We start from the raw sequence: 25,767 nt of genomic DNA on the forward strand, positions 1-25,767 counted from the left end.
GGACGGATTTGAGGGGTGCATGGGAAGCCAGGCTCATGTGACAGGAGGAAGAGTGACGCAGGGAGAGGAGAGGATAAAAAGCAAAACGCGCGAAAGCAGGGGCAGAGAAGCGCGGGAAATCTCTGAGGAGAGGAAACTGCAGCGCAGTTGTTGTGAGTGTGCAGGCCGCAGTGAGACTTGCTGGAAGCAGGGGGAAAACGTGCAACAGACACTGCGGGCAACTACCAGAGCCCCCAAAAAGAGGCGCATTCGTCGTCAGCGACCCCCCAGGCAGAGGGGTAGTGCTGACCAGCTCAGGGACAGTATTACCACGCTCCCTGAGAGCACCTTGCCAGAGAGTGCTACGGACTCGCATGGTTTCGTCTCAGCTGTGACTGATACTGATTATTCTCCTAATCCTCCTCAAAAAGACTCTTCTCTGGACTGGGAGGCTGTTACCTCGGATCAACGAGGGAGGGAACGCAGCACCGCAAAAGACATTCTGGACTCGACTCTACGCCTGGGCCCGTCGCCAGAAGACACCTCCTTCCTCCGCCATCAGGACTACGGCGTTGTCGGAGCCTCACCGTCAGGACTACATCGCTGAACCAGCACTGATAAGTGACCGTTGTTGACTTTATCTTAGTAGGGAGTCACTAGTGAGGCGCTGCCGCGTTCTACGGGTATAGTTCAGGGCGGTCATATAGTAATTAGGATTTACTGCGAGATTGTGTTCTTGTATATAAGTTCCCTGCGTGGAAAAACGTTTGTCATCTTTTTGGTTGGAAGTTAAAAAGAAAGTTAAAAACGCTATTTGCTTTCTGGCTCCTATTTGTCCCTGCATCCTTCTTTACCTGCGGTCCCTTCACAACCTCTATACAACATGTGGTGGGTGCATGGTGTCAATTTCTTGGTTTCCCACTTTTTTAACCTTGTTTATGTTTTTTCTGTGCTTTGTTATTAAAATGTTGTACTTCTTTATTATCATTGGTTCTCGTGTTTTTCTGAACTCATCCTATCGTACTGAACCCTACAAATATCAATTCTTTGTTGGCATTATACTATTATGCTTTTGCATTTAGCACTTGGTGTATTTTGATTTGATTCCATTTCTATTGACCCAACCTCTCTGTCTATTGGAAGTGTGTAATATAGTTGACCATTTATATTTGGTAACGTATCTTTATTTATATAGCAGCAACATATTCCACATGACTTTGCAATCACCACTAATGGACAACCCCATACTAATGCCCCCAGGCTGCTGCATAAATTACAAAATTCTATACTTCTCTCCCTAACCAGCACCACTCTCAGCCTTGTGATCTCCTGACATAAAAAACACCACATCATGACTGCAGCCAATCAGCAGCCACTGATTAAATACAGCTGTCATGGCTCGACTCCAGGACTAGATCCAGTGATCTCTCGCTATGGGTCGATTTTTCTATCTCTTTGACCACAGCCTGCGTTATATCATTTCAACTGCTGATAATGCTTTTGTCTTACTTTGTTGTGTTGCTACTATGCAGGTATTCTCACTTCCTTGTTTTGGCTTGTCCTATCACATTTTGGATGGGACTATTTCTATTCTCCTGGCACATGCAGTGCTTGCTGGCTATATTCCAAGTTAGATGGATGTTTGGAGTCCCAGCTCCCCAGTGAGGGATTATTTTGTTTACGTTTTCCTCTTCTCAGCTCTCTTCCCATTTTATTACATTCAGGGTCTGGAGTTTTTTTACGTATGCCAAACATCTTTTTGGGTTCTCTTCTTTTCCTTTTGTCTTTCGTTTATGACTGTGTGAGCACATCTTTAGCCCTGTGTCTCACCCTATATCTGTGTGCACTCCGTTCTGTTATGGTTTTGCGTTACACTCTGTGTAGAGATGAGATGCAGTTAAGGATACTCAGGGTCAGCCGATGTTAAGTGGGGGCATCATTGTGAATCCTTAGGCTGCCTACCTGTAATAATTATAGGGGATAACTCAGGAGACTCTTTGCGTGGAACAAGACAACTACAGGACACAGTTTTATAAGTGGTAAAGTCTATATTATCACACGGTGATTCAAACAGGTGCAGAGAGAAACTCAAGTCCACAACACTTGGTGCAAATAATAAACGCAGCTTAGCAGTCTATAGGAAACTTCAGAGGAAAATGCAATCAAGCAGAAAGTCTATGAAGCACAATTATTCATGAGGATACTTGACACGAATAAATCCTTGTCTTAGTCCAGGCACAGATAGATATGCTTATTAGGCAGTTCAAATCATATCTTAGCTCGACCAGGGAGGCCTGGTTAATAGTCTCAGGTTATTGCAAAGCAGAAACAGCTTACATGTCCAGCAAATGCAGATGGAAGTAAACACGAACAGCAGATGAAGGAGGATTACTGGAACCTTGTGTATGCAGCAGGAACTCAGAGCAGAGTAGCAGGATCACCACACAGGTTCACAGGAGCAGGTGTATAGCCAGGGAGTAATCAGAGGTCAGGAGCTGGATGCAAGGCAGAATACTCTAGCACAGAATGAAGGCTGGGGTGGAGTTTTATAGCAGGAAGACACAGTGCACATGAGACCAAAGACGCCATCTTGGAAAAGGGCAGTAATGCACAAAAGGTAAAAAATGTTCAGAGTCCTGACACTACCTCAACGGTCAGGCAGGGACCAATCAGGGTCAGGTTAGGGATTGTCTACTCTTGTGGTGTGCAGGTTTAACATCTCCTCTGGTTTATTCTTCTCTGTGTGAGTGTAGTCTTCAGTCATAACAGCTTTCACAATTACGATTGAGCAGAAGAATAATTTCAGGAGGCACAGGGCTACAGGGGAGGAGCAATGCTGGTCTGGTAGGTAAGTAAAGATGCTTTTTATTTTTTCATTTATGCAGCACTCTGTGACCATTAATAAGTAGCTGACAACACTTTTAATTTTATTAGTATAAGAGTTCTGTGCTTGTTTACTGAATGGGCAGTGGGGCAGCATGGTGGATCAGTGGTTAGCACTGCTGCTTTGCAGCACTAAGGTTCTGGGCTCAAATTCCACCAAGGAAAACATCTGCAAGCAGTTTGTATGTTCTCCTCGTGTTTGCGTGTTTCCTTCTGGTACCCCACTTTCCTCCCACACTCCAAAGACATACTGATAGGGAATTTAGATTGCAAGCCCCAATGGGGACAACGATGATAATGTCTGTAAAGTGCTGAGGAATATGATGGCGCTATATAAGCAAGCACAATATAATAATAGTAATAATATAGGTTTTTACCAACCATTACATCTTTTTGAGAACAGATTGGTTTTCTACACAGTAAATGCCCTTTAATTTCAATTCTCATACTAAACACGTTTACGGCTCATCACAACAAAGAACTTAATGCTTCTAATTATCTTAATGTTACTGCAAAGTTCTTCTCTAATGAAGAACTGGTCAGGTGTCTCAGTGTACGACAAAGTCTAGAAACTGCTTCTTCCTTTAGATTAGATTTGACATACCATGCTTCAATCAGGTCCCCATAGGCGGTTATATACCTTTCATCTATCTGTTTTCTCCCCAGTCACTTCAATGGTTCATCTCTCATAAGTCACATCTTTAATTTATGGGCAAAAGTCTACCAAGGGCTGTCAGGCAGAATTTTAGGAATATTAGTAGCATTTTTGACACTAGATGGAAAGACGTGGAAAATAAAGTAGACAAATTGTTGTGAAAGGAAGCCAAGCATTACTAAATTGTTATCATGCAGGCAGTGTATATAGTCATCTATTGAGAAAATGGACTCGACAGCCTTATAAAAGGAACTACTGAATTATAATTGCATTACAAAACTATATAAAAACTGATTTTCTCCATAACAGAATTATATCTATATGTCTAAATATCTATGAATTGTGAATATATGTTTTTTTTTTTAACCTTGGGATGGGGCAAACATAGCGTAGCTTCTGGTTGGGCAATACAGCATGGACCTGTTTGATAAAAGCCTGAAACAATGAGAATACTTATAAGGAGGAAATGACACAATAAAACAACCGGAACTCAGTCCCATATCTTCACTGCTTCATTGACATTCCAGCTTAGGCATGTAAAAACTTCATTTCAATAATGTAACCACCCACATAATCAACCTTGTGGAGTTACATCCATTGTAGATATTCCCTGGCTTCAATTTCAAGCCATAAGTCAGCATGCAAAGGTCGAATGCACGCAAAATCAAATTCAGCATCCAGATCAGTTGTGACTTTTTTTGAGAACTCCTCCTTCTCAAGCACTGAATGTTTTGTACCAAAATTAAGATTTACATATCTTAGACAGAATATCTACTGTATGTTTTCGAATAAATATCCATAGAATGACCAGCTCTATCCCCACCTACTGTATTCTCACCCATCCCTTGTAGATTGTGAGCCTTCGCGGGCAGGGTCCTCACTCCTCCTGTACCAGTTATGACTTGTAATGTTTAAGATTATTGTACTTGTTTTTATTATGTATACCCCTCCTTACATGTAAGGCGCCATGAACTAAATGGCGCTATAACAATAAATAATAATAATAATAGAAAGTATATTAGTATGTGCTCTGGTTTGTTTCGTTAAAGGGAACCTATCACCCCGTTTTTTTCGGTATGAGATAAAAATACTGTTAAATAGGGCCTGAGCTGTGCATTACAATAGTGTAGTTTGTGGACCCCGATTCCCCACCTATGCTGCCGAAATACGTTACCAAAGTAGTCATTTTCGCCTGTCAATCAGGCTGGTCAGGTCGGATGGGCATGGCTTCTTCCCCCAGATATTGCGTAGTTTTCCGTTGGTGGCGTAGTGGTGTGCGCATGTCCAAGGTCCCCAATCCTGCACGGGGGGGTGAAAATAGCAGCGATGTCCGTTATTCCATTGGTGGTCGGTGGGCGCGGCCATCTTCCTTTGGCCGCGCGTGCGCAGAAGCGGCGCTCTGCTGGCCGCGGCTTCAGGAAAATGGCCGCGGGATGCCGCGCGTGCGCAGATGGAGATCGCGGCGGCCATTTTCCTGAAGCCGCGGCCAGCAGAGCGCCGCTTCTGCGCACGCGCGGCCAAAGGAAGATGGCCGCGCCCACCGACCACCAATGGAATAACGGACATCGCTGCTATTTTCACCCCCCCGTGCAGGATTGGGGACGTTGGACATGCGCACACCACTACGCCACCAACGGAAAACTACGCAATATCTGGGGGAAGAAGCCACGCCCATCCGACCTGACCAGCCTGATTGACAGGCGAAAATGACTACTTTGGTAACGTATTTCGGCAGCATAGGTGGGGAATCGGCGTCCACAAACTACACTATTGTAATGCACAGCTCAGGCCATATTTAACAGTATTTTTATCTCATACCGAAAAAAACGGGGTGATAGGTTCCCTTTAAGTCTGAAATTGTGGCTTTCAGAGGCAACTTATTCTTAGCACATGTTGAGTGATTACTACAATTAAAGGGATCTTGAATTAATTGCATTGGAAAAGTGGCAGTGACCCCATAGTTACCCAAGTGCTCTTGCACAGCATTTGTGGTATGTCCGCCCTAGTATCAAACTACTTTAAAAGGAAAACATAAACTCATTTTTGTCAGTCTACTGCAGTCTTAATAAAAAAAGCTTGACATCCAATTGAGGCTCTTGAGCCAATTCTATATATCTCTCCAGGTACTGGAAACCAATGCGCTCTAAAAGCACCCAAAACGGCACATCATTACTGAACATTGGCCTTAGGGTCAAATCATATTACTCACAGATAACACTATTACTTGGTCAAATCTTTGGTAAATACTTTCCTTTTTCATATACAGTAGACTTAATATCTTCACTCATTCCTGAAGGGACGCAAAATGGAGTTCCATTCACAGTGGATACCGATGTTACCAGGCCAGTCACAACGGCACCGCACCTACCAGACATGTCCGCAAGGGACTCTTTGAGTCCTGTAACAAAATTCCATACTAGAACCTATCAAGCAGTTGGTACACTGAGGAAGGTCCTATGGATGGTGCATCCATAAGATGCGCAAAATCTGGCACATAGCCTTGCTCCTCTCTGCCCTGTGGAAGTTGCAAGTGGGTTAAATTCTCCAGGAAAGGCTAAGCAAACAGCTGTGAGCTGTTATTAATACTCTGGAGACCTTTTAGGATATTGCTACTTATCTCAGATTGCTAACATCAGCCCCCAGCAGTGGGCTGTCTCTCGGCTGGCTCTGAAATTTGAGCAGGAGCCCAAGCCATTTTTTTTATTTCTTTATTTCACACAGGAGGGAACACAGCAGATGCTGAATACAACTCCCATCATTGTCGCCTGGTTGGCGGATCTCGGGGAGACCAAACGACAATGATGAGCTACCTTCAGCAGCCATTGCCTGGGAACAGAGCAAACTGTACCACTTGTTCCCAGGCACTGGTATCTGTCACACTGATGACACAAGGATATAATCCATGTGTCATCAGGATGCACGTGTGTGGCGCTCGTTTTGTCCGTTCGTGTGTGGCACTCATTTTGTCTGTCATTTTTCACATGGACACACGGTGTTAGGGTTGGCGGACTGCACTGTATAAAATTAAATAGAGAAATGCAATGGCAACCTGGGGTCAACCATGCAGAGATGTATAACTGCTGCTAGAGAACAATGGTGGAATTAAGTTGCGAGCATTAACCTAAATCAGACTGCGTTAACTCCACACAGTATGAACAGAACTCAAAGTACCAAGCTCAGTTATTTCACTGAGAAGTACTGCACTCAGTCAGCTGAGTACTTTACCCTGTTAAATGTCACAGGGATGGAAGCACGTGGATTTCGCTCGCTCTTCAACTAAACTGTGTCAATCACACACAAGAATGAAGCAGATGCTGAGCCAAAAGGAAGAACTCATGTGACGCTAGGTGCAAAGCCCTGATGCTTTCCCTGAGAGGTGTAGCCTGAGGGTTGGACTTGCCCTGTAACTCAACTGTGCTAACCACACACATGTACAAAACAGATGCTAAGCCAAGGAGTAGCTACCCAGTCCTAACCCTAACTGCCAACGTAAGAACTCTCAGTGTAAGGAGCGACACGAGCAAACAGAGTGGTAGAGTATCCACTCACAAACACCACACAAAAGTGATACTAGCGCGCCCTCGTGCACCGCTTTGGGCCTTTTATACACAAGGCTCCACCTCAAACACTCACGCCCAGTCGGGAGAGACATCGCTCATGGACCAATCCGGGACTGCCACCTCACCAGAGCAGCAAACCTCCAACCACCAATGAGCAGAAGCCACATCACAGACATGCTCAGTCGGGTGAACCTTGGACTTAGACTCCCAAGCGTCAGGCTGCACCTACCTCTCGCATATTGCCATAGACTTGGCTGGAGAGCCAGCAGTAACCACAAGAATATCATGAGCCTGAGCAAGACGCTGGGACCGACGTCTGTGCTGAGCAGCACCTACCTCGGCCGGACCGGAATTTGAGACCGCAGGAACAGATAATGCTTGGGATCTATCTTATGCAGTGGGATAATCCTGACGCCTAACACACGGTTTGTGTAAAAAACCTGACATGTGCGCACCACCACTGAATACAATTGGTGTGTGTATGTCTGTATTTGTAGCCCTTAAAAAATGGAACACATGTGGGCACAAAAAACAGACGTGGCATCAGGGTGAGGCATCAGTGACATATTTGTAACAGTGTTTTCTAAGGTTTTTCAGAAAATTACATCAAAAATAGTAAAAAAAATACCCAATGTGCATCCTTTACCCCTTACATTACTATTTAGCTGCAGAATATACCAAACAATGGTAGCTCACACAGCACAGCGCTCTGCCACATAGAGCCAACACAATCCTCCTGAGTGACAGGGAGCTGAAAATCAGTTCCCTGGAACAAAAACAGCTAAATACAGTGTCTAAATTCACTAATTAAACATCCACAATCCCACCATAAGAGAATGAATCATTAAAAGAGTTCTTATTCTAGACAATTCACATATTGTAGATATGCACGATAGGTCCCAGTGGTACCAAAACTAAGTCATATTCAAATCCTCTGTCTGCTGCTCACAATAGACGCTACTGATACACTGAAACATGGCATCTTTATAACATAAAACAATGAAAATAGTAAGCATGACAAAACCGCTTACAAACCCAAAACGTTTAGGTCTTTTGGGATTATCAATGAGCAACAGCTGAGAACCAATTGAAATTTTACGATCACACTTGCTCTTCCAGGCTATCAAAAATCTCCTTAGAACATTTTCAGAAAAATATAAGTAAACCAAAAATTTATTTTTTGCTTAAGGAAGCTAACCAAAGCCTAAAGTTAAGGAGAATGTATCACCTGCATTTTTTGCTAACTGAAACCAGATACTGATACATATTTTCCTTTTATTTTAATGATTGTTATTTTTTTCAAATCTATTTTATATAAATGATTATGAGGGTAATCATCTTGCCTTAACTTCCTTTAGGAGTAATGATATGCTGTACGGCATCCATGTGGAAGGAAGCTATAAACTGGGGATTCTCATTGATTTGTTTAGGAGAGTTTTCTAGGCATGCTCTCTGACCTGTGCAGAGATCATTGTGCAGGGAAATGGAGGAGATGAGCAGGGACCCTGTGTTTTATATATTGTATATATGAGATATATTATGATAATGGGATGTCTGAGAAAAAGTGATCTCTACTGCCAGTAGGTAATGCATTAAAAACTATCATTAAAAGGAAACTGTTGGCAGGTTCTTGCTATGTAATGTGAGGACAGCATGAAGCAGGGTTAATCCATTTATCAAGCTGTGAGATGTTGTTTACTTTCTATTGAAGGTTTATCCACTACGATATTATCATTGCCATGATTGTTGTGCACACAACTGCTAGTCCAACCACACCCCTTCCTCTGATAATCAGCTCACTGTCAATAGACAATGTACTCAGAGAGCCTGGTGTGGGCGGGGGCAGCTTTCTCAGCTCTGCTGCATTCTACATCTAAAAACTCTATCGGAACTGCTGCACCCAGTAATCGAAGTGATTCATCTTCTCTTTGCCTACATTATTCTCCTTTCAGATGAGGTATCAAAAACTTGCTGACAGATTCCCTTTAATATAAAAACATGTTTTCAACATTGGGATATTTTTTAATGGCAGATTCCCTTTGAAGGAATTTCTCACAGCTAGAATAGGCTTCTCTGACACTGATAAAACTTAAAAGTAGTATATCATCAAGAATACCTACTTAGGCAAATGTGAAAATGTGGAGGCCTCATATAAACAGACCCAAAAATCTGAGCTGATGAATTTTATAATGCCTATAATGAGTTTTATAATGCCCATACTGATTCATAGAACTAAATTAAACAATTCTGACTACCTCTAGGCATCACTAGGGGGAGCCATTGAACTTAATGAAGACTGATTCATTTTTTAAGTCTGAGCTGAACACATTTTCAATATTTGGAGGTCTGTATCAGATAAACCTAATAAAGGTGAAATCATTCAAAACACAGAATTTCAGACCTATTAAGAGTTAAAAAAGGTACACTCACCCATACAAGTGTCAGTCAAATATTTAGTTTTGTGTTTGCCAATGAAAGAAGCAAATCCTTTTAGTCAGTTATTTAGAGTTACGATTACTTTCCAGATCACACAGTGCAGAACAATAGAGAAGCGGCATTAATAGTTTCTCTGCATCGCTCTTATCAGTACCTCCACTTACTAGATATTGTGCTGAAAAGATTGATTAGTCAATTAAAATATTAAATAATGCAAAGCCTGAAAAGGTCCAGAAATTAATTTAAAAACGTGAACGGGCAGACTCCTATTAACTTATTTAGTTCCACCACTGGAAGAACAATTAGAAGTTACATACAGGTTGACAAGCCGTACAATGTTTAATGGGTTCTCATTAATTCAGTATTTCCTCAGCTGGTCTTACAGAAATCAAGAATATAGAAACACTTCACTATGCATTAGGAATAATTTTCAATAATTGTACTCAGTAGAGAACCAAACTGTAATAAAGGAGTAAAGGAAATTTTAATGTCCTGAATCCCTTGTCACTCAATGTGAAAACGGTGTCATACAAAGGGCGTTGGAGGGTTACTGAAGGCACTAGAGACTTGCTGAATAGTGGAAATGATCATCAAATTTGCCATATGGATGGAAATACCCAGATATGAATTTTGGGAAGCAATTTACAAATGGATTTACAAACAAGATGAAATCTTACAAATTCTCATCCCTTTAAAGAAGCACTCCTATCAATGTTTTTATCCTCTTAAAGGGAACCTGTCACCCCCCCTGGCGCTTTTAACTAAAAGAGCCACCTTGTACAGCACTAATGCTGCATTCTGCCAAGGTGGCTCTTTTAGTTCGGGTCCCTTCCACCGCTGAAAGAATCATTTTTATAATTTGTCCCTCATACCTCTAGTTTGTCAGGGGGGCCGGTCTTTCCCCCCTGACACAGACGCCTCACAGCCATCAGTCATTTCCTCTTTTCTTCTGGGCGCCGCCTCCTCAGCATTCAGTTATGTTCCCGGCGCCTGCGCTGTAATCTTTTTTCTTGGGCATGCGGTTAGGGCTGACAGTCCATTGACATCACATGATGTCTTCCTTCTTGCGCCTGCGTGGATGCGCGGCCCGAGATCCCGCCCCACAGTCTCTTCTGATTTATTCACACTGCGGGGCTGGGAATCTTGGGCATGTGCAGTACTTCGTCAGATATCGTCAGATTCCTATGACACTGCACAGTAGGAAAGAGGAGGAGGGAGATGAGGGAGAGACGCAGAGAAGTACTGCGCATGCCCAAGATTCCCAGTCCCGCAGTGTGAATAAATCAGAAGAGACTGAGGGGCAGGATCTCAGGCCGCGCGTCCACGCAGGCACAAGAAGGAAGACATCATGTGATGTCAGTGGACGGGCAGCGCTAACTGCGCATGCCCAAGAAAAAAGGTTACAGCGCAGGCGTCGGGTAAAGAACTGAACGCTGAGGAGGCGACGCCCAGAAGAAAGGAGGAAATGACTGATGGCTGTGAGGCGTCTGTGTCAGGGGGGAAACACCTGTCCCCCTGACAAACTAGAGGTATGAGGGACAAATTATAAAAACGATTCTTTCAGCGGTGGAAGGGACTTGAACTAAAAGAGCCACCTTGGAAAACTGCAGCATTAGTGCTGCACAAGTTGACTCTTTTAGTTAAAACCACCTGGGGGGGTGACAGGTTCCCTTTAATAAATTGTAATTATCATATTATATAGTTCTGTATACCTACAATTGCTCATTTTGCCTTTTTACCCAACTAATCATTCTTTTTTTTCTGTTCTATATAGAAAAAGGAAGTTTCTTCTTTCTAAGACTCATTCCCCTCTTCAACTCCTGACCTAGCTGTTCCCTCCTCCCACCTGTCAGACTTTTGCAGTGATTCATGACTTGAGAAAACTGACCTCCTGTTTCTATTAAGAGATTAGAAGGATTCACCCAGTTTTCAATTACGTGATATCATAGATCTAATGTGTCACGTAGTGACAAGAGACTGCGGGCACCCACCCGATCCCTTGAAATAAAGGCGCAAAAGTCTATGCCTGTCCCCCGGATTGCTCCTGAAGGTGGAGATGTTGGGTTCTTGTACCTAACTTACCTTTTTCTGGTCCCTCCCCCACCCAGTGCGGTGAAGGGGCTGAAATTTATAGAAAAACACTAAACAGACTGGGATAACAAACAGGGATAAAAGAAAGCTATAATCATACAAATACACTCACAAAACAACAGAGTGGGAAACAGAGGAGGTATAGCAAAGGGAAACCAAATGTGAGAAAATAAGGAAAAACACGCAAACCAACACCATACAGAAATCTCTAGAAAAACTCTCCAACCGCCAACTCCAAACACTGAACATTCTCCTTCATCACTAAACCACGCAGTAGAACTAACACTGGCAACTCAAAATTACCAGTGGTGAGCACATACATATCAGAGGGGACTGTGTTATGACCCCAATGGCAGAGGGTCTCAGGAATAAATACCAAGTCTGCAAACACAAAAAAACCAGCTCATAGGGCAGTGGTAACTGGGCTGACCATATATCTAATCCTAGCACCACAAATAGAAGTAGCCGGGGAACGTGCCTACGTTGGTTCTAGACGTCTCGCGCCAGCCGGAGAACTAACTAACCCTAGAAGGGAAAAGAAAGACCTTTCTTGCCTCCAGAGAAAAGACCCCAAAAGTTGGATACAAGCCCCCAACAAATAATAACGGTGAGGTAAGAGGAAAAGACAAACATAAGAATGAGCTAGGTATTTAGCAAAGAGAGGCCCACTAGCTAATAGCAGAATATAGTAAGATGACTTATATGGTCAGCAAAAACCCTATTAAAATATCCACGCTGGATATTCAAGAACCCCCGAACCGTCTAACGGCCCGGGGGGAGAACACCAGCCCCCTAGAGCTTCCAGCAAAGTCAGAAATCACATTTAGTACAAGCTGGACAAAAATAGAAGCAAAGCAAGTAACTCAAAAAACAAAGAAGCAAGACTTAGCTTAATTTTGCAAGAGCCAGGACCAGCAGACAGGAGCAACAGAAGGATCTGATAACAACGATGCCAGGCACTGGACTAAGGATCCAGGAAGTTTATATAGCGACACCCCTGGACTAACGACCCAGGTGAGTGCCCAACTGAAGAAAGACAATCCCAGAGTCATATCACTAGTGACCATAAGAGGGAGCCAAAAAGTCTAATTCACAACAGGACTGGCCAACACAGAACAGCTGAGACAATTCAAGATGGAGAGTTCCAGAAGATCACCTGAACTGACTAATCTTTGACATGACAGCAAGCAAACCAGCACTGTTTAATAGGATGCTGAAGCAGTTCTAATAAGAGCATGAGTTCATGCAACCAGATGCACAATTTTTTGTCCCCTCTCTGTCGCAATATCCCTGTGACATAATGGAAAACAGAAAAAATAACTGGGTAGAAGGGCAAAATGAGCAATTGTAAGTACAGTATTATATGATATCATGACAACAATATATTTAAGGGATTAAAACTTTAATGGGAGTGCTTCTTTAAAGCACCACTCCAGCAAAAAGTGACTTGCTAGCAGCTCTAGTGTTTCACGAAGCTACACGGAAGGTTATTTTTAAAGACAAGTCAAGACGAGAGAGTCTTGTTCAATGCTTGCTAGAATCTCATTCAGTAAACTATAACTATTATATAATTTGTCAAATAAATACAAATAAAATAAAACAATAGCAATGTCTACATTTAATAAATATCCTCTTTGAATCTAACTTCGTCTAAAACACGATATTAAAATAACGATCATAGTCAATATCATAGGTATAATATTTCAAAATATGAATCACTATGTAAGGAAAAGTTGTATTTTCTAACACATCTGCCCAACAACCCAACTGGTGTTTTTTCAGTATTCCACTGTAAAACCCCATTAAGTAGAAAATTTAAGGAAGCCAACAAAAAAACTGTGTATACTACCTGTGACATTTTGTTTGAGTATCCCATCATGCCCTGGCGATTCTTAACCCTGGGGATTCTTAAACAAGTCATCAGGGGGCTGGCGCAGCGGACACTGACCCGGCTATTGTCAGAACCCTAAAATGGGGCGTCATCAGTGACATCCGATTCAGGGGCTGGTCTAGTCCCTGCTCTGCTCAGCATGTCCCGATTGTCAATTCTGGGCATGCTCAGTATGCACTCAATGCTCACTGTGCTATATTCCTTTCAATGCGCATTGATATTGAGCTCCCTCGCTAGGACTAAAGAGAATTGACGAGCCGCCAAGACAGCACACAAAACAAGCTCATAATAAGAAAAATGTGAAGATATAGAAATGAAAGCTGGTGCAGCTTGCAAACTATTTCCCTAAACGTTATTACTCTTGTAATGAACATAAATTATTTTCCTTTTTATTCTGTCAGATGTATTTTGACACTATATTATACAAAGGAACAATGTTCGTCACACACTCAAATGGGACCAGCATTGAGCCCAAAACAGAAAAATAAAGAAGGCGGATCGATGATTCAGAAGTTTAAAGCTGATGGAAATGGCTATTTATAATCGCTCTCATTGTATTGCTGTGATAAACTCAGACTTTTTATACATTTAAGTATAGTACTGTGTATCAAAAGGAATTACGGCAAAATAATATTTAAAAAATGTATATAACTGAATTTTCTAACAAAAATTCTGATGACGGATAATGTTTAAACTTGAGGATATTACAAAAGCAATGTAAGCAAAGCTCTCTAGTAGGGGCGGGAAAGAGAGCAAAAAAGCAGCAGAATAAAAGTTTTACTTTACCTAATTTTATATGTTATACCTTGAAAATCTTAAGACAAGCCTTAAGGTGGTATGCCAAATTCCAAGATCCTATCCCAGTATGTAGCAGATGTAATAATAAAAATAATATTAGCAATTACCTCCAATTGGAAATGTAGTATAGTTCTTCTGATTCGCTATCTTGCTTTTCGCCATGTATGCAGTGGCTTATGTATCCAGTTTAGAAATCAGCAATGATGTCCATATGCCAAGGCGGGCTCCAGCGAGTCACTCTGTCTTTGTCATGAAATTTAGCTATAGGACTAGGATAGCACACAAATGCTTATACCAGGTGGATGAAAGCCTAGCTATAATGTCTGACACCATAAGGATACGTTCACAGTCAGTCTTTTTTCTGGCAGTCAGAAATGTCTTTTTGAAGCAAAAGACGTTTCTGGGATCATTCCTTTTCTCTGTAGCTATGTACACCTAAAGAACCTTTATATGCATCATTTGGATCATTTCTTGAGAGTCTTTTCAACATTTTTTTTCCATTAGCGATTTTCGGGAGTCTTTTTAATCCTGCTGTGGAACCATGGGGTCATATAGACCCCAGCGCTGAATAAATTTAAATATTTCTAAAACTGGTCAGTCTCAGACATTGACCTTCTATGTATTTTCAAGTAACATATTTCTGCTTATGTTGATGATATTTTGAATTTGTTTTTCAATTTTGTTTCAATGTTATTTTCCATTTTCTGTGTTTGGGACTCTTCTGACCACATTGTACCTTTATTGTCTTAAAATTATTTTTAAATATTTTCTGTTTATTCACAGTTTTTTTGTAATATATTTGTAAATAAACAATGGCTAGACTAACTGTGATGACTCCTGATGAAATATTGGCAGGTCTGATGCTGCTAGTGATGTCCATACTGATAATGAAGGTAATTTGGAAGATAATTTGAGCTGGGTCAAAAGTGAAGCAGTTTGACTTTGGTTGGCACATTGAAGAAGAACAAAGCTTGTATCCCTCCAAGCTTTCTGGCTAAAGCCGATCAAGGAACAGTTCAGTATGCATTTGGTCATGCAAACGACTTTACATTGCTGTCCATTGCGCCAAAGAAGAACAAGAGAGTTGTGTTTCTGTCAACCATGCATCGCAAAGAAGAGAAAGACGAAGAAACCGGGAAAGAAGAAAAAAAAATGCCTTCTACAATAGCCAAAAAGGAGGCATCAATAGTCATGATCAAATGGGCAGCTTGTACAGCATTGCTAGAAAAACGAATCAGTGGCCAATGAGGGTATTTTATGGAATGATTGACGGTGAATGCGTATGTTATTTTATTAAAAATGTACCAAATTAAGTAACGCACTCATCATGTACATGAAGCAGATTGACTTATTCTTCTTACAATAGATCTTAATGCATGATTTCAGTCCTATTCACTGTAACAATTGAATAGATCATCAGCTATTATACAGCTCAGAGGTGAAGGGATATATACACTCACCGGCCACTTTATTAGGTACACCTGTCCAACTTCTTGTTAACACTTAATTTCTAATCAGCCAATCACATGGCGGCAACTCAGTGCATTTAGGCATGTAGACATGGTCAAGACAATCTCCTGCAGTTCAAACCGAGCATCAGTATGGGGAAGAAAGGTGATTTGAGTGCCTTTGAACGTGGCATGGTTGTTGGTGCCAGAAGGGCTGGTCTGAGTATTTCAGAAACTGCTGCTCTACTGGGATTTTCACGCACAACCATCTCTAGGGTTTACAGAGAATGGTCCGAAAAAGAAAAAAAATCCAGTGAGCGGCAGTTCTGTGGGCGGAAATGCCTTGTTGATGCCAGAGGTCAGAGGAGAATGGGCAGACTGGTTCGAGCTGATAGAAAGGCAACAGTGACTCAAATCGCCACCTGTTACAACCAAGGTAGGCCTAAGAGCATCTCTGAACGCACAGTGCGTCGAACTTTGAGGCAGATGGGCTACAGCAGCAGAAGACCACACCGGGTACCACTCCTTTCAGCTAAGAACAGGAAACTGAGGCTACAATTTGTACAAGCTCATCGAAATTGGACAGTAGAAGATTGGAAAAACGTTGCTTGGTCTGATGAGTCTCGATTTCTGCTGCGACATTCGGATGGTAGGGTCAGAATTTGGCGTAAACAACATGAAAGCATGGATCCATCCTGCCTTGTATGGAGCATCTTTGGGATGTGCAGCCGACAAATCTGCGGCAACTGTGTGATGCCATCATGTCAATATGGACCAAAATCTCTGAGGAATGCTTCCAGCACCTTGTTGAATCTATGCCACGAAGAATTGAGGCAGTTCTGAAGGCAAAAGGGGGTCCAACCCGTTACTAGCATGGTGTACCTAATAAAGTGGCCGGTGAGTGTATGTATATATATATATATATATATATATATATATATATATCTATATTAAAATGTCAAACATATGCAATAACAGTGAATGACAGTGAAAAAAAATGTTATGTCCTTTTAATTTGGATCTACTTTCCTTTAAATCAGAATGCTGATGGATTTCAAAGACTTTAGTTTGCGGTGGAAACCACAAATACCCATGAGAAATTAGGCACAGACTAGATGTGGCCGGGGCAGGAGTCAGGGCACAGTACAATCCTTGGCTTCAGACAAAAAGTCCGTCCCAGCAGATTTCACGCTAAGCTAAAAGCTCTGATAAGATTACCCTGCAAATGTCATTATGAGCCACATTGTTTTTGGCAGCAATTGGACAACAACAATGCCAGTAGGACTTGTGCCAAGGCTGTCGTAAATGTATTGTAATCCTGACAATGTGTGAGTAATTTTCTTCAGAACTAGTCAATAGATATTATGTTTCTATTGTTTGAAAGTACTGAGTCTAGCTTTAGGGTATGTGCACACGTTGCAGATTTGCCTGCGGATTTTTCCGCACTGAATCTGCATCTCTTGGCAGAAAACGCAGGTGCATTTTTGATGCGTTTTTTGAGCGTTTTTGATGCGTTTTTTGTATGCGTTTTTGAAAGCTAAATAAAGATGTATTATTGAACAAAAAAAAATTTGTGATGTAATTTCTTGTCCAACCTCCTCTTTTACATTTGTCCAACCCACACTCCATTACACACAGATAGACAGATAGATCTATAGATAGAAGGAATGAGATAGAATAGATATCTTATCTGTCTATCTATTATCTATCTATCTATCTATCTCATTCCTTTTATCTATCTATTCTATCAATCATCTATCTCATTCTTTCTATCTATTTATTATATCTATCATCTATCTATCTCATTCCTTCTATCTAATCGATAGATAGATAGATAGATAGATACATAGATAGATGGAAGGAATGGGATAGGTAGAAGGAATGAGATATATAGCTATATCTATCCATATATCTATTTAACTATCCATATATCTATCTACATCTATCCACAGATATATCTATAGATAGATATATGAATAGATATATCTATCTCATTCCTTCTATCTATCTATCTATCTATCTATCTATCTATCTATCTATCTATCTATCTATCTAAGGAATGAGATAGATATATAGATAGATCTACATATAGATAGATCTATAGATATATCAATTGTAAGATTGCACTTAAAAGTGTCTTGGGGGACACTCGCTTGGCACGGGATTAACGTAGTAAGGCACGGGTTTTCACTTTAACAGTCCATGTGATTTATTATGGAGTCATAAGCCACAGAAATATGAAGGACAAGCAAACAGTCTTTACATCAATCTTCACATCATAGTATACAGTTTTGAACATAAGGATGAATGACCTCGGGGAGATCAAAACATCCAACACAGCGGAGACACCATCACGTGTTTCTCAACGCAGTGATCCAGAACACTGCCCCCATCCCTTAAGGGAAATATGCAAATGCATGTAGAAAAGCCGCGGAGACACCAACACGTGTTTGTCAACGCAAGCAATGAATAGCCAGGTCTTTCACCGGGAAGGAACAACCACGGGAAGGGCAGCATCCAATTAAGGGATGGGGACAGTGTTCTGGATCACTGCGTTGAGAAACACGTGATGGTGTCTCCGTGGTGTTGGATGTTTTGATCTCCCCGAGGTCATTCATCCTTATGTTTATAGTCTTTTCACTAGGCACTGCTCCTAATAGCCAGTTTCCTACTCCACACTGATGAGGGGCAAATACCCCGAAACAGCTGTCTGTGGATGGATACCATGTTTTGGCATAGGTGGTTTTCCTTTATTGTTTGCTGCCCTTCCCGTGGTTGTTCCTTCCCGGTGAAAGACCTGGCTATTCATTGCTTGCGTTGAGAAACACGTGATGGAGTATACGGCTTTGAAACGCAGTCACTAAACACGCCGAACCTCCGTATCCAGTTATCGTGGGTGACCGCACGCCATACAGTTCATTAATGTCCATGGAGCACAACAGGCACCAACATACGACAATACGGTTGCAGTCTCTAATCATTCTGGACCTTACTCTGTCCAGTTACCATGGGTGACTGCACAGCACCCCATACGCTGGGTTACCTTCTAGGAGCTCCTGCTCCATACGCTGACTCCTGTCAGTACTCTCTCAGGGAATCTGCCAAACTGGGATCACCGTCCCGGGCAATGCCTTGCTCACCAGGCCACCTGACAGTCCAGATCCTCAGACGGGCTGTAGCTTCCCCAAACGCAGTGCCATCACGGACTCTGCACACGCGTCCTCTCTGTGTGCTATTCAGGACGTCCATCCCCATCTGGGACCGTCCAACACACAGGCCCCCAGGTCCAAGGCCTCCCCCATGTGCTCTTCAGGGATCTAGTCCTACTCCCAGGACCTCCAAACACAGAGACCCTCCAGGACCTGGCACACATACCACTCAGGTCCATCTTTCTCCATGTGACCCACATGGTCACATTATATACTTGTTGCCACTCCCATAGGTGGGAGGTGTGTGTGGCTAGTTCAACCATTACAACTACAGATATGCCTCCATGCATATCCTGAGGAGCACATGCAGCGCCACCTAGCTGTAGCAGGGGTCACTGCATCACACAATAGATAAATCTATGTATCTATCTATAGATATATGTATGGATAGATATATCTATGGATAGATGTAGATAGATATATGGATAGTTATGCTACTTTCACATATCAGTTTTATTCGGTCAGGCAGGATCCGGCGAATTTTTGAAAAAACGGATCCGTTGCAAATAGTGAGAAACTGATGCAACTGATCCGTTTATTTGAGAGAGAATGGAAAATGTGCATAATTTGAATGGAAAAATGCATGAAAACCGGATTCGGCGATCGGATTCATAATTTCACATCTCAGTTTCATACGTTTTTCGCCGGATCAGTCACTGGGCGTTTTTCGCCGGACATAAAAAACGTTCCTCTGTACGTTTTCTCCGTCCGCTGGAAACAGCTTTTTTGATGGATCCGGCAAAAAAACGGATGAAACTTGTTGCCATCAGGTGCAATCCGGCGCTAATACAACTCTATGAGAAAAAAACGGATCCGTTTTTTTCAAAACTCGCCGGATTGTGCCTGACGGCAAAAAACTGATAAGTGAAGGTAGTCAGATAGATATATGGATAGATATATCTGTGTATCTATAGCTATATCTATCTATCTATAAATATATCTATAGATAGATATATCCATAGTTATATCTATACATATATCTATAGATATATCCATAGATATCCATCTATAGATTTATAGATTTATCCATAGCTATATCCATAGAAATATAATAGCAAGGCCGATGCTGATAAATGAACATGTTTAATTAAAAAAAAAAAAAAAATGGAAGAAAAATGGCGTGGGCTCCCGCGCAATTTTCCGCGCCAGAGGGCAAAAACCAACGGCCGGGGGCCAATATTTGTAGCCTGGGAAGCGGGTAATACCCATGGCCCCTTCCCAGGCTATGAATATCAGCCCGCAGCTGTCTGCGTAGCCTTTACTTGCTATTAAAATTGGAGGATCCCCCGAAAAAAATGATGTGGGGTCCCCCTATATTTTATAGCCAGAAAGGCTACGCAGCCAGCGTGCTGATTTTCATATTCTAGAGAAGGGTTATGGATATTTGCCCCCCCGGCTACAAATACCAGCCCCCAGCAGCCCCAGAAATGGCGCCAATTCCGGCACTTAGCCCCTCTCTTCCCACTCCCCTGTAGCGGTGGGATATGGGGTAACAAGGGGTTAATGTCACCTTGCTATTGTAAGGTGACATTAAGCCCGGTTAATAATGGAGCGGCATCAATAAGACGCCTATCCTTTACTAATCTTATAGTAGTGAAAGAGTTAAAAAAAAGACACAGCCAGAAAAGAGTATTTTAATATTCTTAATTTCACCATACTTACCATACTTGATCGCCTGCAAAAAATTTAAAATAATAAACCAACCGTATACTACCTTTGTGCCGTACTCCAATTAATAACGAGTGTCCCATGACGATCTCCCCAACAGAACAGTGACATCGGGTGATGTGACTGCTCTATAGGGCCTCCAGTGACACACTGACAGGAGACAATGGCTCCTGCAGGGCATCACTGAAGAGGTTACCTGAATTCATTGGTCTCACTTAATGGCAAAGCTGCGTGGTAATTTTCCCACACAGCAGTGCCACAAGCGAGAGTAAGAACTATTTCTCACAGAGGCGGATGGATACAGTGCGGAAGGATACCTTCCGTCATTGTATCCTGGAGCCCCTGGAGAGTGGTCGCATCAGCTGATGTGGCTGCTCTCCACAGGAGATCGAGCGTCGTAGGACACTCGTATTAATTGGATATCTGTGGACACAGGGAGTACACAGTTTATTATTTTAATATTTTTTACAGGTGAGCAATGGCTTTGGGGATCAAGGTGATGGTGAGTATGTATTCTATGTGGTATGTACTGTATGTGTTGTGTATATGTACTGCATGTCTATATGTATGTGTTGTATGTACTGTATGTATGTACTGTATGTTGTATGTACTGTTGTATGTTGTATGTACTGTTGTATGTTGTATGTGCTGTATGTTATATGTTGCATGTTCTGTTGTATGTTGTATGTACAGTATGTCATATGTTGTATGTACTGTATGTTATATGTTGTATGTACTGTTGTATGTACTGTATGTCATATGTTGTATGTACTGTTGTATGTACTGTATGTCATATGTTGTATGTACTGTTGTATATTGTATGTTGTATGTGCTGTAGTTATATGTTGTATGTTCTGTTGTATGTACAATATGTCATATGTTGTATGTAGTATGTTCTGTATGTCATATGTTGTATGTACTGTATGTTGTATGTTATATGTTGTATGTACCGTTGTATGTTGTATGTACTGTATGTCATATGTTGTATGTACTGTTGTATGTTGTGTGTACTGTTGTATGTTTTACATTGTGTGTTCTGTTGTATGTTGTATGTACAGTATGTCATATGTTGTATGTACTGTATGTTATATGTTGTATATACTTGTTATATGTTGTATGTACTGTATGTTGTATGTGCTATATGTTGTACATTGTATGTATGTGTTTTTTGTTTTTTTACATTCAACAAATTAGCCTGATGATGGGACTACTACTGTCCCATCATTGGCAAATGCGTCAATCACTGTCACTGTAGCAGGCATAGCCCAATGGGACCTGTAGCCCCATCGGACGATGCCTGCAAGCACACACACACACACCCAAAGACCCCCCGCATAGCCCCGTAGACCCCCGGACAGCCCCGGCAGACCCCCAACAGGCCCGAACAGACCCCCAACAGTCCCAGCAGCCCCGCACAGGCCCCTTACAGCCCCGGAAGACCCCCGACAGCCCCGCATAGACCCCCGACAGCCCCGGCAGACCCCCAACAGCCCTGCACAGACCCCGACAGCTCCGGCAGACCCCCAGCAGCCCCGTACAGACCCCCGACAGCCCCGGCAGACCCCCGTCAGACCCGCACAGACCCCCGGCAGACCCCCGACAGCCCTACACAGACCCCTGACAGCCCCGGCAGAACCCCGACAGCCCCGCACAGACCTCCGACAGCCCCGGCAGGCCCCCAGGAGCCCTGCACAGACCCCCAGCAGACCCCCAACAGCCCCACATAGACCCCCGACAGCCCCGCACAGACCCCCGACAAACCCGCAGACACCCCGGCAGACCCCCAGACAACCCACAGACCCCGCACACACATACAAGCACAATCTCCGCCCACACTCCGCCCACACATTTCCCTCCTCCCGATCTGCAGCGTTTCCCCCGCAGCTAAACCCCAGATCTTTTTTACATCTGCGGTTTCGTTGCGTTGCGGTTTCGTTGCGGATGTGCCCGACTCAATGCAAGTCTATGGGTGCAGAAACACTGCAGATCCGCATTGACATGCTGCAGAAAAAACAACGCTGCGTTCCCGTGCATTTTTTTCCACAGCATGTGCACAGCGAATTTGGTTTTCCATAGGTTAATATGCTACTGTTAAACGCATGGAAAACTGCTGCAGATCGGCAGCGTCAAAAACGCTGCGGATCCACACTAAAATCTGCAACGTGTGAACATAGCCTTACGGGTAGGACTTCTCTGTTATCTGAGACATGCTGCTGTAGGGTAAGTATATAATACTTGTATCTACACGAGTATGTGCATTTGGTGAAGCTTACCACTGATACGGATCATGAGTTATTCCAGTACATTTAGATACTATACTATCTAAATAACTATCTAAACAATACAGTACTACTTAGATACTAAGTATCATGTTCACTATATCCAAGTGGTGGGCAAAACATTAAAAATAAAAGCCTGATTCACTAAGACTAGAATCGTACAGTTCAGTCTTAAAGGGAATCTGTCACCCCCAAAATGGCCTATAAACTAAGGCCACTGGCATCAGGGGTTTATCTACAGCATTCTGTAATGTAATGTAATGAAGATAAGCCCCCGATGTATCCTGAAAGATAAGAAAAACAAGTTAGATTATACTCACCCAGGGGCGGTCCCCGCTGCAGTCCGGTCAGATGGGCGTTGCGGTCCGGGTCCAGTGCCTCCCATCTTCATAAGATGTCATCCTCTTCTTTTCTTCCTGCCGCGGCTCCTGCGCAGGCGTACTTTTTTTAAAAAAAAGCAGTTACAGTGTCTGCCATTAACTACATCTTGTGGTCGGCATTCCTGTCTGATTGCTGTAACTGTAAAGAACCCTTTCCTATTTAGCTCCAGAATCACCTTTCTTCCAACTGTAATGAGTGTCCCGTAGTCCTTAGTACGGTCTTTGGAAAAAAATAAGTCATGTGCCAATCCTTTGACCACACATGCATACATACATATGAGATCTCCTCTGAGATGTCTTTTCTTCTAAGCTAAACAAGCCCACATTTTCCAACCTCTTCTCATAGGAGAGGCCTTCCATCTCTTGTAATAATCTAGTTGCCCACCTTTAAACTGACTCTTACTTCTGAATATCCTTTTTAAAATATGGAGCCCAAAACTGGATTCCATATTCTAGATGTGGTCTCACCAGTGATTTATAAAGGGGTAACAATATGTTGTGATCTCGGGATTTTATCTCTCTTTTTATGCAACCTTAAATTCTTGTTTGCTTTTGCAGCTGCTGCTTGACATTGAGCACTACTGCTCAGCTTTCTTGTAACCAGAATACCCAAGTCCTTCTCATTGTCTGTAGTCCCGAGTATACTGATAGAGTTATCACTTTTAAATTGTGTAAGCCCACCTCCCACGGCAAGACAGCCCCACTCTAGTTAAGCCCTGCCTGCACAATTCAGGATAGGTAGAAATAAGCTTTAGGCCTCACTCACAATACAGTTAGTGGTATATATACACTCACTGGCCACTTTATTAGGTACACCTGTCCAACTTCTTGTTAACACTTAATTTCTAATCAGCCAATCACATGGCGGCAACTCAGTGCATTTAGGCATGTAGACATGGTCAAGACAATCTCCTGCAGTTCAAACCGAGCATCAGTATGGGGAAGAAAGGTGATTTGAGTGCCTTTGAACGTGGCATGGTTGTTGGTGCCAGAAGGGCTGGTCTGAGTATTTCAGAAACTGCTGATCTACTGGGATTTTCACGCACAACCATCTCTAAGGTTTACAGAGAATGGTCCGAAAAAGAAAAAAAATCCAGTGAGCGGCAGTTCTGTGGGCGGAAATGCCTTGTTGATGCCAGAGGTCAGAGGAGAATGGGCAGACTGGTTCGAGCTGATAGAAAGGCAACAGTGACTCAAATCGCCACCCGTTACAACCAAGGTAGGCCTAAGAGCATCTCTGAACGCACAGTGCGTCGAACTTTGAGGCAGATGGGCTACAGCAGCAGAAGACCACACCGGGTACCACTCCTTTCAGCTAAGAACAGGAAACTGAGGCTACAATTTGTACAAGCTCATCGAAATTGGACAGTAGAAGATTGGAAAAACGTTGCTTGGTCTGATGAGTCTCGATTTCTGCTGCGACATTCGGATGGTAGGGTCAGAATTTGGCGTAAACAACATGAAAGCATGGATCCATCCTGCCTTGTATGGAGCATCTTTGGGATGTGCAGCCGACAAATCTGCGGCAACTGTGTGATGCCATCATGTCAATATGGACCAAAATCTCTGAGGAATGCTTCCAGCACCTTGTTGAATCTATGCCACGAAGAATTGAGGCAGTTCTGAAGGCAAAAGGGGGTCCAACCCGTTACTAGCATGGTGTACCTAATAAAGTGGCCGGTGAGTGTATATATATATATATATTTGCATGTCAAAATAAAACCAAACATGTATAGTAGAAAGATTTGCACTTCATCTGTTTTTTGAACAAACTCTTGTTTTGGCTTAAATGATGATGATAAAATACTGATAGAATACTGACACCAAAGTGTTGTGTGAATGAGACCTTATTTGTAGAACAACAAATACATAAATCATAGCAACCAAACAGAGTTTATGAAAGATTGATTATTTCTTCTCCTGCCCTAATGATTGAGGAAAACATTAAAATAAGGAAAAACTGTACCTGAGTAAAGGACCCAAAATATTCTCTTGGGCACTACAGTGATGTGATAAGCTGATTGCAGTACATTCTTCCAGTGTCAGTAGAAATCTGATAACTGCGGAACAGAAAATATTTGTCAGATTAAGTATGGCACATTATCTACTTACAGTGGTGAAATACAAGACTTTGCATTATACTAATACAAAGGAATCATTGGCTTTACTGTGGCTATCAGAATATATTTAGCCACTTTGATTACAACCTATTCATTTTGACTAGGCATAGTTCTATCTCTGCATGGGAAGTTAGAACAAGAGTACATGCACAGATTATGGCTTTTCACAATCTATAAATTAACAAATTCAATGCGAATCTGACCAAAACAATAATGGCATGCACCATATATGCAAAAATAGTGTCTGACTGCCCTTACTGCTAGCTCTTAAAACAGTTCTGTACATAGTGCACCCAAGGAAGTGACTCTATCAATACACTAAGCTGCACTACTTGGAAGCAATATGACCTGTGTTCTGCCTTAGGCCTTC

General features: G+C 42.4%; 1 protein-coding gene across 5 annotated transcripts in view; it reads right to left on the reverse strand.

Moving 5' to 3' along the window:
- The window catches only part of APBA2 (amyloid beta precursor protein binding family A member 2), a 706,148-nt gene that overhangs the window by 562,540 nt on the left and 117,841 nt on the right, over positions 1-25,767 (reverse strand). For 4 of the 5 annotated variants that reach the window (XM_077263902.1, XM_077263901.1, XM_077263904.1 and 1 more), the window contains one exon: positions 25,244-25,337. The exons of the other annotated variant lie outside the window; for it this stretch is intronic. The gene's annotated coding sequence lies outside the window, so the exon portion shown is untranslated. The remainder of the gene's footprint in view (positions 1-25,243; positions 25,338-25,767) is intronic. 5 annotated transcript variants of the gene reach the window in all.

This window comes from Ranitomeya variabilis, chromosome 5 (assembly GCF_051348905.1).
Source record: "Ranitomeya variabilis isolate aRanVar5 chromosome 5, aRanVar5.hap1, whole genome shotgun sequence".
In the NCBI taxonomy this organism is placed as follows: domain Eukaryota; kingdom Metazoa; phylum Chordata; class Amphibia; order Anura; family Dendrobatidae; genus Ranitomeya; species Ranitomeya variabilis.